General features: G+C 39.2%; 1 protein-coding gene and 1 long non-coding RNA gene across 9 annotated transcripts in view; one reads left to right on the top strand and one right to left on the bottom strand.

Annotated features, from left to right (window-relative positions):
* The window catches only part of LOC140625156 (uncharacterized), a 40,880-nt gene extending 31,552 nt beyond the window's left edge, over window positions 1-9,328 (top strand). Inside the window, exon 3 of the long non-coding RNA XR_012024537.1 lies at window positions 9,085-9,328. This is a non-coding gene — a long non-coding RNA (uncharacterized lncRNA). The remainder of the gene's footprint in view (window positions 1-9,084) is intronic.
* Window positions 1-12,480, bottom strand: part of COL8A1 (collagen type VIII alpha 1 chain) — a 536,056-nt gene that overhangs the window by 51,908 nt on the left and 471,668 nt on the right. The window lies entirely within an intron of this gene.

Raw genomic sequence — 12,480 nt, forward strand, 5'->3', positions numbered from 1 at the left:
ATGATTTCAATCTTCTCAATTTATTAAGACTTTTGTGACCTAATCTGTGATCTTTCCTGGAGAATGTTCCATGTGCTCTTGAAAAAAAATGGGTGTTCTGCTATTCTTGGATGAAATGATTTCTATGTCTATTCAGTACATCTGATCTGATATGTTATTTAAAGCCCCTATTTCCTTATTAAGTTTCTATCTGAATGATCCATTGATATAAGTGGAGTGTTAAAGTCCTCTATTACTATAGTGCTGTCAATTTCCTTTTTCATGTATTTTAATATTTACTCTATATATTTACATGTTCCTATGTTGGGGGCATAGATATTTACAATTGTTATATCCTCTTGTTGGATTGATCCTGTTATCATTATGTAATGCCTTTTGTCTCTTGTTGCCATCTTCATATTAAAGTCCATTTTGTACAATATAAGTATTGCTACCTCAGCATTTCATTCCCATTTGCATGGAATATATTTTGCTCTCCTTTCACTTTCATTCTGTGTATCTTTAGGTCTGAAGTGAGTCTCTTATAGGCAGCGCATAGATGGTTTTTAAAAAGCCATTCAGTCACCTTCTGTCTTTTAATTGGGGCATTTAGTTCATTTATGCTTCAAGTAATTATTGATAAGTATGTATCTTCTGCCATTTTGTTAATTGTTTCCTGGTTGTTTTTACAGTTCTTCTGTTCCTTTCTTCTTCCCTTGTGATTTGATGACTCTCTTTGGTACTCTGTTTGGATTCCTTTCCCTTTATTTTTTGTGTATCTACTAAAGATTTTGGTTTGTGGTCACCATTAAGATACATATATAACACTGTATGTATATAGCAGTCTATTTTAGCTTTTTTAAGTTGACAATTACTTAAGTTTGAACACATTTTTAAAGCACTACATTTTGGGGATGTCTGGGTGGCTCGGTGGTTGAGTGTCTGCCTTCAGCTTAGGGCGTAATCCTGGAGTCCTGGGATCGAGTACTGCATTGGGCTCCCTTCTGGGAGCCTGCTTCTACCTCTGCCTATGTCTCTGCCACTCTCTCTGTGTCTCTCCTGAATAAATGAGTAAAATCTTAAAAAGAAAATAAAGCACTACATTTTTATTTCAAAGATTTTATTTATTTATTCATGAGAGAGAAAGAGAGAGAGAGAGAGGCAGAGACACAGGCAGAAGGAGAAGCAGGCTCTATGCAGGGAGCCTGACATGGGACTTGATCCTGGATCTCCAGGATCACGTCCTGGGCTGAAGGTGGTGCTAAACTGCTGAGCCACCAAGGCTGACCCTACATTTTTGTTTTTGATGTCACATTTTATATATTTTTAAAGGATTCTGTGTATCCCTTAATTACTGTAGTGATAGTGGATTTTATGATTTTTGTCTTTTATTCTTTATACTAGCTTTATAATTGCTTCATCCACTACCTTTACTATACGATTGCTTTTACCAGCAAGATTTTTTTCCTTTCATAATTTTTCTATTTCTAGTTATGGCCTTCTTTTCCACTTAAAGAAGTTCCTTTAACATTTCTTAAAAAGCCAGTTTAGTGCTATGAACTCCTTTAACTTTTATTTGATGGGAAACGTTATCTCTCCTTCAATTCTGAATGATAACCTTACCAGGTACAGTATTCTTGGCTCTAGGTTTTTTCCTTTCAGCACTTTGAGAAGGTCATGCCACCCCTTTCTGTCCTGCAAAGTTTCTGCTGAAAAATTAGCTGATAGCCTTATGAATATTCCCTTGTATGTAACTAGTTGGTTTCCTATTATTTTTAAGATTCTCTTCCTACCTTTAATTTTTGGCATTTTAATATTTGCCTTAGCATGAACCTCTTTCAGTTCATCTTATTTGAGGCTCTGTACTTCTTGGACCTGGGTGTCTGTTTCCTTCCCCAGGTTAGGGAATTTTTCATTTGTTTTCTTCAAATATGTTTTCTTCCCTTTTCTCTCTTCTCTTTCGAGGACTCCTATCATGTGAATGTTAGTATGTCTGATGTTGTCTCAAGGGTCTCTTAAAATATACTCATTTAAAAAATTCTTTTTCTTTTTGATGTTCAGCTTGGACAATTTCCACTACCCTCTTCCAGATCAGTGATCCATTCTTCTGCATTCTTTAATCTGCTGTTGTTTCCCTCTGATGTATTTTTCAGTTCAGTTATTGTAGTTTTCAGTTCTTATTTCTTTTTTATATTTTCTATCTCTTTGTTGAAGTTCTCACCGTGCCCATCAATTCTTTTCCTGAGTTCACTGAGAATGTTTATGACCATTACTTTGAACTCTTTATCATGTAGATTGCTTATCTCTGTTTCATTTAGTTTCTTTTCCTGAGGTTTTATCTTGTTCTTTTGTTTGGAACATATTCCTTTGTTTCCTCATTTTGCCTGACTGTTTCTATGTATTAGGTTGATCAGCTACACCTCTTGGTCTTGAAAGAGTGGACTTATGCAGAGAGTGTCCTGTGGGGCCTAGAAGCACGATCCATTCCCCGTCACCAAAACCAAGCACTCTAGGGGTTTCTCATGTGCGCTGTGTGTGCCCTCTTATTGTGTCTAGGCCACAACTGCTGTGGGCACACTGGAGGCTGGGACTGGGCCTCCTGGGCACAAGTCACTTTGTGGGGATGCCAGTCTTTGCTGAGGGCGCCCAGAGGCTTGGTGGGCGGTGTTGGAACTTCTCTGGTAGGGTGCCAGTCCTGGCCAATTCCACTGCTGAGTGTGGTGGGGCAAGAGCTGCTTTGGAGGGGCACCTGCTAGAGTAGGTGGGTTGAATGGGGCAGTCTGGAGGGGAATGTCAGGACAAGGCAAGTAGTGCTAGCAAGGTAAATGGAGGGTGTCAGAATGAGTGTCTGACAGTGTCAGGCTGTCTAGGCAGAAAAAGGGCAAGAAAAATGGTGCCTGCCAGGATTTTTGTTCCCAGAGATAAGTTCCTACCAATCCTTGCTCCTCTGACACACTCTAGTATTAGCCAACAAAACTCCTTCATTTATGTCCCAGGCACCTATCAAATTGCTGCCTCTGTGCTGGGTCTTGGATTGAGTGCATCTGTGCACAGACCCTTCCTATAGACTTCCAGTTCTCCCAGAGTTAAGACCCATTTATCTTCAAAACCATATATTATGGGGGCTCCTCTTTTCAGTTCAAGTCCTCAGGGAGGCAGGGTACCCCATGTAGGGCTTGAACCCCTTGCTCCTCAGGGAGAACCTCCATCATTCCTATGATATACCTCCAGCTTTTGACTTACCATGTCAGAGGTGTGGGTCCTGACCAGACTGTCACTGCCACTCCTATCCTTCTCAGTGTGATTTTTTCTTTATATTTTTAGCTGTGGAAGAGCTATTCTACTTGTTTTCAGGTTGTTCTCAGAGGGTGACTCTATATTTATATAGTTGGAACCTTGGTGTGTACATGGAAGGAAGTGAGGTCAGGATCCTACTCTACCATCTTAATCAAGATTCCAGATCCATCTTATCTTTTATTTTTTAAAATTATTTTTGATCTACAGATGTCTTAAATTATAAGGAGATCAAATATATATTTTTTTCAAAGCAATTATGCTTTGAAAAGTTCTCCCCACGCAAAGTAGATATTTTCATCTAATCTTTTTTTTTACAGCTTAATCTTTTTTTAAACATTTAACTTTAATCCTATGAAGTAGATTTTTGTTGTATGATATAAAATGAAGCTCTAATTTAGTACCTTTTCAAATATTTGATCAATTGTCTTAACATGTTCCTGAATGATTCTTCCTTTCCTCACTGTATTGTTATAGTACTTTCATTTAATCATAACACAGATCATACACATGCTAGACTCTACCATCTATTGCATCAATCCATCCATTGATCTGCCTGTGAGTCTTCTATGGGCTATCTTCCACCTACATCATGGCACTGAAATTATTCTTGCTATGGACACCAATGATTTCCTAATTGTCAAATTGGATATGGCAGAGGGATTAAATTACAGTCCCTTTAGAATCAGGCTCCCTGGACTGGAACCCCACTTCTTCCATTTAAAGTTGTGTGGCCTTGGAAAAGTTACTTCTTATTCTATGCCTAAATTTCCTCATCTATAAAATGGGGATATTATAGGGTTACCTTACAGGGTTGTTACATGGAGTCCTGACATAATGAATGTAAACTGCTTAGCACACAGTCTGGCACACAAATAAAGTCTCAGGAAATGGTCATCATAATCATCATTTTACTTGATTGTGCTGGGGCATTTGACACTGATGTCAACCCTCAACTTTCCAACACTCTTCCATTGTTTTCTGGTATGCTATGGTTTGGTTCTCAACCATCACTTCATGGACTCTTTTCTTGTACCTAACCCCTAAAATGCTGGCATCCTCCAAGGTGTTCTCCATTACCCTATTCTTTGCTGACATATACTTCTTAATGTTCCTTCTCCTAAGCCAGGAACTGGCAAATTTTTTTTTTTTATTAGAGAACAAGGTAGTTAATACTTTAGGCTTGTGGGCCATATGATCTCTGTCAGAATTACAACTCGAATGAAAGTATCCCTTGAAAATATGTAAATGAATAGGCATGGTTATGTTACAAAAAAACTTTATATATAGGGGTGTCTGGATAGCTCAGTTGGTTAAGCATCTGCCTTCAGCTCAAGTCATCATCTCAGGGTTCTGGAAATTGAGCCCCACATCGGGCTCCCTGTTCAGCAGGGAGTCTGCATCTCCCTCTTCCTTTCTTCTTTCCCCCTACTTGTGCTCTTTCTCTCTCTCATTCTCTGTCTCTCAAATAAATAAATAAAATCTTTTAAAAAAAGTTTAATATAAAAACAGGCAGCCATCTCAGGCCATAGTTTGCCAACTCTTCATTTAGGGAAGAGGTTAGATATCCCTTGATTAGAACAATCATTATGTTGCATCTGTTGTCTCTACTGGACTGTAGGCTACCTGAGAGCAAGGTGTCCTTTCATCCTTATTTGCTCTGCATGTAGCACACAATCTGCAAATATATTTAATCTATAGCTGCTGAAACACTGAATGAGATGACTTCACAATATCAATCTTAAGAGTTCAAAATTTTGTTGTGCTATAAGGAAGAAGGCGTTTCTTCCACGTGATACTTTAGTAGCTACCAAAATAAATGACATTGAAGACCCCATGGCCTGTATAACATAACGGAACAACTAGTAGAATTAATCTCTCTTTCCCAAATGTGAGAGGGAAAATTCAGGTCCAGGAAATTCACAATTTCAAGGACCAAGTAATATTGCAGACATCAAAACAGAGCTGCTCAGCATGATCTATAAAACAGGACATACTTTATAGGAATTGAGAAACAGCTGTTTCCCCATTTCTGTTTTAAAAGGGGTAATAGGCTACAGGACTCAGGAGTATATGCTAAGCATATGGAGAACATTTATTTGCTTAAAGAAATGTGACATGAAACTGGCAAAGGGCTCAATTTGTAAGAGATAATGTCCTGGTGGGTGAAATTAAGAGGATAAAAAGGATATGTAGAGAGCCATTTCAGTATTATGATTAATGAAAAAGGAAACACCAATAAACACTGAAGGGAAAAAAAAGAAAAAGTTGAAGCTGAAAAGAACTAAATATACTCTAGGGAAGGCACTAGTTACAAGAACCAAGTATCACTTGCAATATTAATGGCTTTAGTAAAACAAATTTTAGATAAAGATGACACTGGTTTAGGGAAAAACATGGCAACTGAAACCTCAGTCAAAAGTAACAGTGTGAATATTGAATTTCTCTAAATATAGTGTAGAGGATCCTTATAAAGTTAAGAATACCTGGAAAATATATTAGAGACTCTGGGGGAGAGTTTTAGACTTCTGGAATATAGAAATAGGTAATAGACAAAGAAGCATGCTTAACTTTTTCCTTTTTAATTTCCATGTTCAAACTTACCAGCAGTAATATTTTTAGTATAATTAAACATTTGCTGAATTCCTTATTTATGGGAGCTTACTTAATTTGTGTGACTCAAAGTATTCTCTCAAGTGGCAATCACCAGACAGCACTCTTTAGAATTTCTTGCAATCATAAAAATCATTATTCCTCTGGAAAAAAAAAAGGCCTAAGATTTCTTAGAACAAAGTTAATGTTGGCTTCCTTCAGCTTTCTATTTCTCTTTCCCTCCTAAGAATTATGAAAGGATTCATTATGTGGCTATATGGACATTAAATCATTCATCCTTCAAGTATTTAATAAGCATCTGGTATGTACCAGGTACTGTGCTAAGCCTTGAGGAGACAAGATGAATAAGATATGGTCTTTACTCTAACGAGCTGACCATACAGTGAGAACAACAGATATATATGTAAACAAGTAAAATGCAATGTGATGCTCTAGTGATGAAGAACAAGTATAAAGTCATGAGGGACTTGGGGCTTGGGGGAAGTGGGACTATAAAGAAATAGCAGTAGGGAGTTTTCTACGGTGATGGAACTGTCTGCTTACTGATTTTGGTGGTGGTCACAGAAGTCTGTGTGTGTGTTAAAATTCATAGACTTGCATGCCAAAAGAAAAAAAAAAGGCTGATTTTACTGTCTAATTTAAAAATTAAAATAAAAAATCCACAATGTGATAGATGCCATCAGTAGAAAACAGTTAAATAAGTTTTGGTGTATTTGTATGATGAAATACTACTAAACAATTAAAAGATGGGCTACTGATACATGCCAACAATGTTGATGAGTCTCAAAAGCATTACTGAATGAAAGAAGCAGGATATGACAAAGTATACCCTGTATGATTCCATTTCTATGAGCTTCTAGAGTAGGCAACAGTAGCACAGAACGAGAGAAATCCTATCAGTGGTTGCTACGGTGTGGCAGGATGGGGTGGGGGGGCTGACTGGAAAGGGCCCTTGGGGAATTTTCAGATGTGACTGAAATGTGCTAGGTCTTGGTCAAAACTGATTGAATAGTACGTTTAAGATCTGAGTACTTCAGTAAGTGTAAATTATACCTCAATAAAAAATATACATTTAGCAATCTTGGCTTGTCTTTCACAACATACAATTTCTAATGGTGTTTAAAATTATAAAAAAAATGTTAACAGCTTCTCTACCATATGCTATCATTTTATTTTTAAGATAAATTGGAATTTCTTTGTCTTTTTAAAATGAAATAAACATAATACCCAATAATAAATCTTATATAAACAAAGAAAATGCAACGCAGAGTATGCAGCAGTAGGGGGACAAAGAGGACAGAACCCTACATCCTGTTAGTGCAAGGATCTGTTGGTGTCTATCAGGAAAGGCATTCAGAAGTGAATCTCATCTGAATGCTGAAGAAAGAGTAGGAGTTCAATGCACAAACCAGGAAAGAAAGAGTGTTCTAGAATAGCATGTCCAAGTCACAGACATGAGAGGGCCGGGGGAAGTCCTTGTGGGTGCACACAGGTATGCTGGGGGAAATGAAGCTTGAAAGGAGGGCTGGGCCCAGGTTATAAAGATCATTCCTTCCCTCTCCTACCTCCCAGGGCCCAGTGCTCTGCACTTTACGTGTACAGTGTAACGTAAACCTCATAATCTCCATTTTTCAGAGCCAAGATTTGGTAAGGTGCAGGGTCTGGCCCAGGACCCTCCGCCACTATGCAGGGGAGCAAGCATTCCCACACAGATAGCTCGGGCTCTCTCTCACCCTCAAGACTGCACTGCCTGGTCTATGGCCTTGATCATGATGCTGGTGGGATCTATGGGAAGCTTTGCCTGATGATTGAAACTTATTTGCTGACCAGAAACCACTTTAAAAATCTACTTTATCTCTGATAAGAATGGATCATTTGGGCTGTGGTTCTCAGTCTTTCTTTCCTGCCCCAATTTGCTTGAGAGCAGAACTATTTCTAATAAGCTCGTTAATAAGAATGGCTAGGCAGTGATCACCAAGGGCTGTCCACATGCCCTCCATTCCATAAATCTCCCCCTGCCAAGAGGTTCTAATTTTGGGATTAGGTCAACAATTAGATGATGATTCTATAAATTTCCAAGCGGGAGATGGGGTGCTCTTGGGGTCCCCAAATCTAAAAGGGAACACTTATGCAGTGAAGGGACCTGCACTGTGGAATTTTGTGTAGATGCTCACATCAACCATTTCAAAGGATACTGAAACATTAAGGTAAGTAGGATTTGCTGACCAGATATTTTCCAGGTCTTGATCAAGGTTTCCTGGTCCCTGGAATGGCCCAGGAACAGAACCCTGTCAGGCTCATAATTGAAGACAGGCTATTGCTTCTGTGTTGCTCTGAGGATTATGGTCCTTTGTTGGAGGAGACCCCCAAGAACACTCTCCGAAGCACCTGGGCTCGGGGTCCTTCCTGGGGAAGGTCTTTTTACTGGGTGGAAATGAAGATTGGGTCGAGAGCTTGGCACTACATAATCGCCTTAATTAATAATGGCTTTAAAATAATCACAACAAAGCTGCACAGAGCTCTGCAATCTATAAAGTATGTTCACATTTGTTATCTAAAGATAATTTCGAGCCCCTCAAAAATGCTGGAGGTCTGTATTTTACAGATGAGGAAGCTGAGGTTTAAGCTGCTGACATTTGTATAGTTTGCCTGCTGCTTTTTTCCCTTGGTTAACCTCTCTCTTGCTCTGCTCAACGTCTTTCAGTTTTAAAATAGAACTAGTCCACTGTGGGCCATTTTATTCTAGAAAAGGTTTAAGGCAGCTTACAAGGTTACAGAAAAATAAGGCACTATAAATTAGAAGTGGGAGCAAATATGAGAAAAATAATAATCTAAGTTACAATAAAGATGTCATAATGACCTATATGTTTGCTATGGACTGGGCACAAATATGATTCTAAGTTTCTATGAGCCAATGAGAAAAAGGAAACCTTGTCACATATTCAGAATAGCCATGGGCTAAAACAGTAACAACAGAACAATCAATTACTCAGGAGAAGTACAACCATTTTTGGCTCTTAATAATATCAATGAAGTCATAACGCGCAGCAATTTTCTTTGATAATTTGCCAGCTTTGAACGAGGCCTTAAAAGGCGATTTTGGTTTTCATGCTGTTTTTTTGGTATACAAGAGAACCTACCATGTCATGTTTTAAAGAACATGAAAAGTATGTCATTTCTCTGAACTTTTTTTTACAGAAATCAAAGCAGGAGACCTCAGTGAAGAACTTATTTGCTGTTGAAACAGTTTCAGGACCCATGGAGGCGAGCACAGTGACTTTTTCCACAATGCTCCAGGGGAAGAGACCAAACCTCACCTACTATGATACGAAAGACATGTCTTCATAGAGATGTTTTGCCTTACTTTATAAATTGTTTCAACTTCATGATAAGGACTTGGTGGCAAATATTAGCATGATCTTTTATATCTTACACTTCTTATGATGACTTTTAATACAGAAAAGCATTATTTCTGAATGTCATTTTCTGTGCTGTACATCTTGTTGCATGCAGGCCCAGGGCCAGGGTTTATTTATACTGGCTATTTTATACTTTCCTTACTCAACCCTCCAGGTTCCCTTACTTTTATGCCAGAGTTTTTCCTTTTTTATAATTTATATACTCAGAAAATACAGCCAAGTCAGGAGTGCCCCTTTCATCCACAGGAAGAGTCTGGGGCCACCTGACTCATCGACACAACAAGCCCAGAAATAGAAAAAGTGATCTGGCTGAAAGGGAGAGATGAGTGGAAACTCCTAAGCTAGCATACAGCTAAGGTGCTATGTCATGTGAAATTAATTCTCTGAGGTCAGCAATTAGAGTCAGGTTACAGCCCAAACATAATCCTGCCTGCTAATTACTGGACCCATTACAATATTTATTTCATTGACAGAGATGCCTAGCCATGGCTTTCAAGGGTGGGCTTGGGAGCAGAAGGAAGGAAGCCAACTGCCAGAGAAATAGCAATTCCTTTTGCAAAGAGATGCGTTTCCCAGGCCCCTAATTGAAATGGTTATTTCCTGCCTAAGTGAGGGATCAGATGTGCCATGTCCCTCCCTTTCCAGCAAAATGAGGCACCTGAGATCACAGAGCTCTTTAGCAAAGTGCAAAAGATGATTGAAGAAATTAACTGAGTTATGTTCTGAGAAGCCCTTAGGTGAGATGGTAACAAAACTACCCTTTGTATGAGGAAGAGGAAGAAGCCAGGGCATGAACTATGTGGCTAGAGTGACACACAGAGGTAGGTGCCTTTGGACTTCGGAAGATTTATCTCCTCCCAGATAAAGACATTCACAGTGGCTATAAGAAGGAACACCAATTACCAGATGGGAGATGTTGGAATAACAGTACCATGAACAGGGATGACTCTAAAATACAGGAGCAAATTAAGACAACAGCTCTTACTTAAAGGGATTGTCAAGCAGTGCCTGAAGGGTTGGGAGGGGTGAGGAACAGAGTGGAAAGAGGTGAGGCTGAAAGCTGGTATCTGACAGTCTAAGACTCATACACATCTAATCAATTTATAAATCACCGCCATCAAGAACAGAAGTAACAGTGGCAGCAGCTGCCATCACCATACATTGGGTGACTCCGCTCTATACCAGGCACTGTACCGAGAGTGTTATATCCATGACATCACTAGGACTACTGTCCCTTCCCTTCTCACCTGGCTCCCAGGTGGCCCTTTGCTATTTGGGGATGTGTTTCCCCTTCTGGGATGTCCCTGATGGTCAAGTAAGCAAATGGCACCCGAATAACACGACTGGGTGCTGAGGACTGTGAGGACAGGGAGAGAAACACCCTATGACTAGTTTGCTGCAAGCCTTTGATTACAAGAGGCTGCTGAGAAGGTCAGGGTCACCAGCACCAGTTGTGACCTGCGGGTCACTGGGAAGGCCCGAGCTCCCCAACCTCTTTCCCCGTCGTTCTTATTTCTTCCCCCAGATTGATACATGGTTGAAAGAAAAGAAGGGAAAGACTGGTGCCTGTAGCTGAAGTGTGTAGTTTAATGGCCAGAAACCAGACTTGTCACATGTAATCAAATCATCATAGTGTTGGTGACAGAGTTAAGACAGTTGAAAAAACAGTTACTATTCCAACCTCCAATTTTCAAGTTATTGTTGGGGCTGGGATTTCTCTCACCTCAAGAGTTTTTATTTTGGAAAATCTCCAAAGCACATTTTTAGCCATATTTGAGTAACTGAAACATGAAAGAAATAGTGATTTTTTTCAGCCACATTAAACTCTAACCAGATGCACTTAAAAAAACCTTTTTTGCATATACACAGCACCTTTTATTCTAGCAGAGAATAACTGTAGTCATCCCTGACCTATATCTACCATAGACTGAAAATACTGTTTAAGAGCCATCGTAGCCCACTGATACATATCATTTTCAGGGAGGAAGTAGAGGATCCTTTTGGCCTTTCTAATTCTCCCTCTCTATTCACTCCACTGGGAATCTAAGTCAAGTCAATTTAGCAAACATTTACTGAATCCTTTCTGTGCACCAGGAACACAGTTCAAGAACAGTGGTCAAATGGCATAAGTTTCACAAACTTGCAAAGTGAAAATGACATGTAGGATTCCAACAAAAAAGTGTTAGGAGCAGGGCCCTACCGGAATGGCTCACGTGACTGTTTGCTTCTGAGAAAAGGCAGTGCTTCTGGTATCTTTTCCTCTACTAGCCACCAGGCAAAGAAATGATTCGGGCATGTAGGGGGAAAGAATTGAAGGAAAAGTAATGACAAGTTGTCTAGAGTCCATGAATTCCTGGTCACCACCCAGGGATGACCTTGCCCCCGGTAACCACTCTGACTCCCTCCGCTTGCCACATGAGAGCCAGAAAGATCTTTTAAAGATATAAATAGGATTATGTAATCCTCCATCTTAGAAATCCACAGCAGTTTGCATTAATACTAACACCCATACTCCCTACCACAAGTGCCCCCCCCCCGCCCCAGGTCCTGCACTTACCCCTACAGTCTCCCACAATTCCCAAGCCACAGTTGATATCCCGTGGTTCCTAGAACATACTAATTCCTTTCTTCCCTCAGAGCCTTTACACTTACTGTTCTCATACCTAGACTACTACTTCTGGTCTAACTCCTTTCCATTACTTAGGTCTCAGCTTAAATATCAACTTGTCTCCTCTGACATATAAAGTAGGCCCTCCCTTTCCTCTTCATTCTTTGTCCTGATTTTCTCTTACTTCCTACCATAGCACTAGCTCAAGTTGTAACTATCTGGTTTATTAACTTCTCTTTATTTGATAAATAGACTTAAATAAATTTAGTATTTGATTAAAAATTTAAAATAAATAAATAAAAATAACTTATTTTTATTTTATGAATAGATCCAGATACTTTAAATTCCGAGATGGCAGGAGCCAATAACATCTGCCTTTTAAATATCATATTCCTAGCACTCAGGATAGTGGTTGGACATAGCAGACACACAAGAAATAATTGTTGAGTAAATGAATAATTACAATCGCAAATCGTAAATTGAAAAAAAAAAACAACATAAGAGGAATATCTTTTTATTTTGTGATTTTACTATCATAAATACTATTATTGTAAATCTTGGATTTCT

Source organism: Canis lupus, chromosome 35 (genome assembly GCF_048164855.1).
Source record: "Canis lupus baileyi chromosome 35, mCanLup2.hap1, whole genome shotgun sequence".
Taxonomy (NCBI): domain Eukaryota; kingdom Metazoa; phylum Chordata; class Mammalia; order Carnivora; family Canidae; genus Canis; species Canis lupus.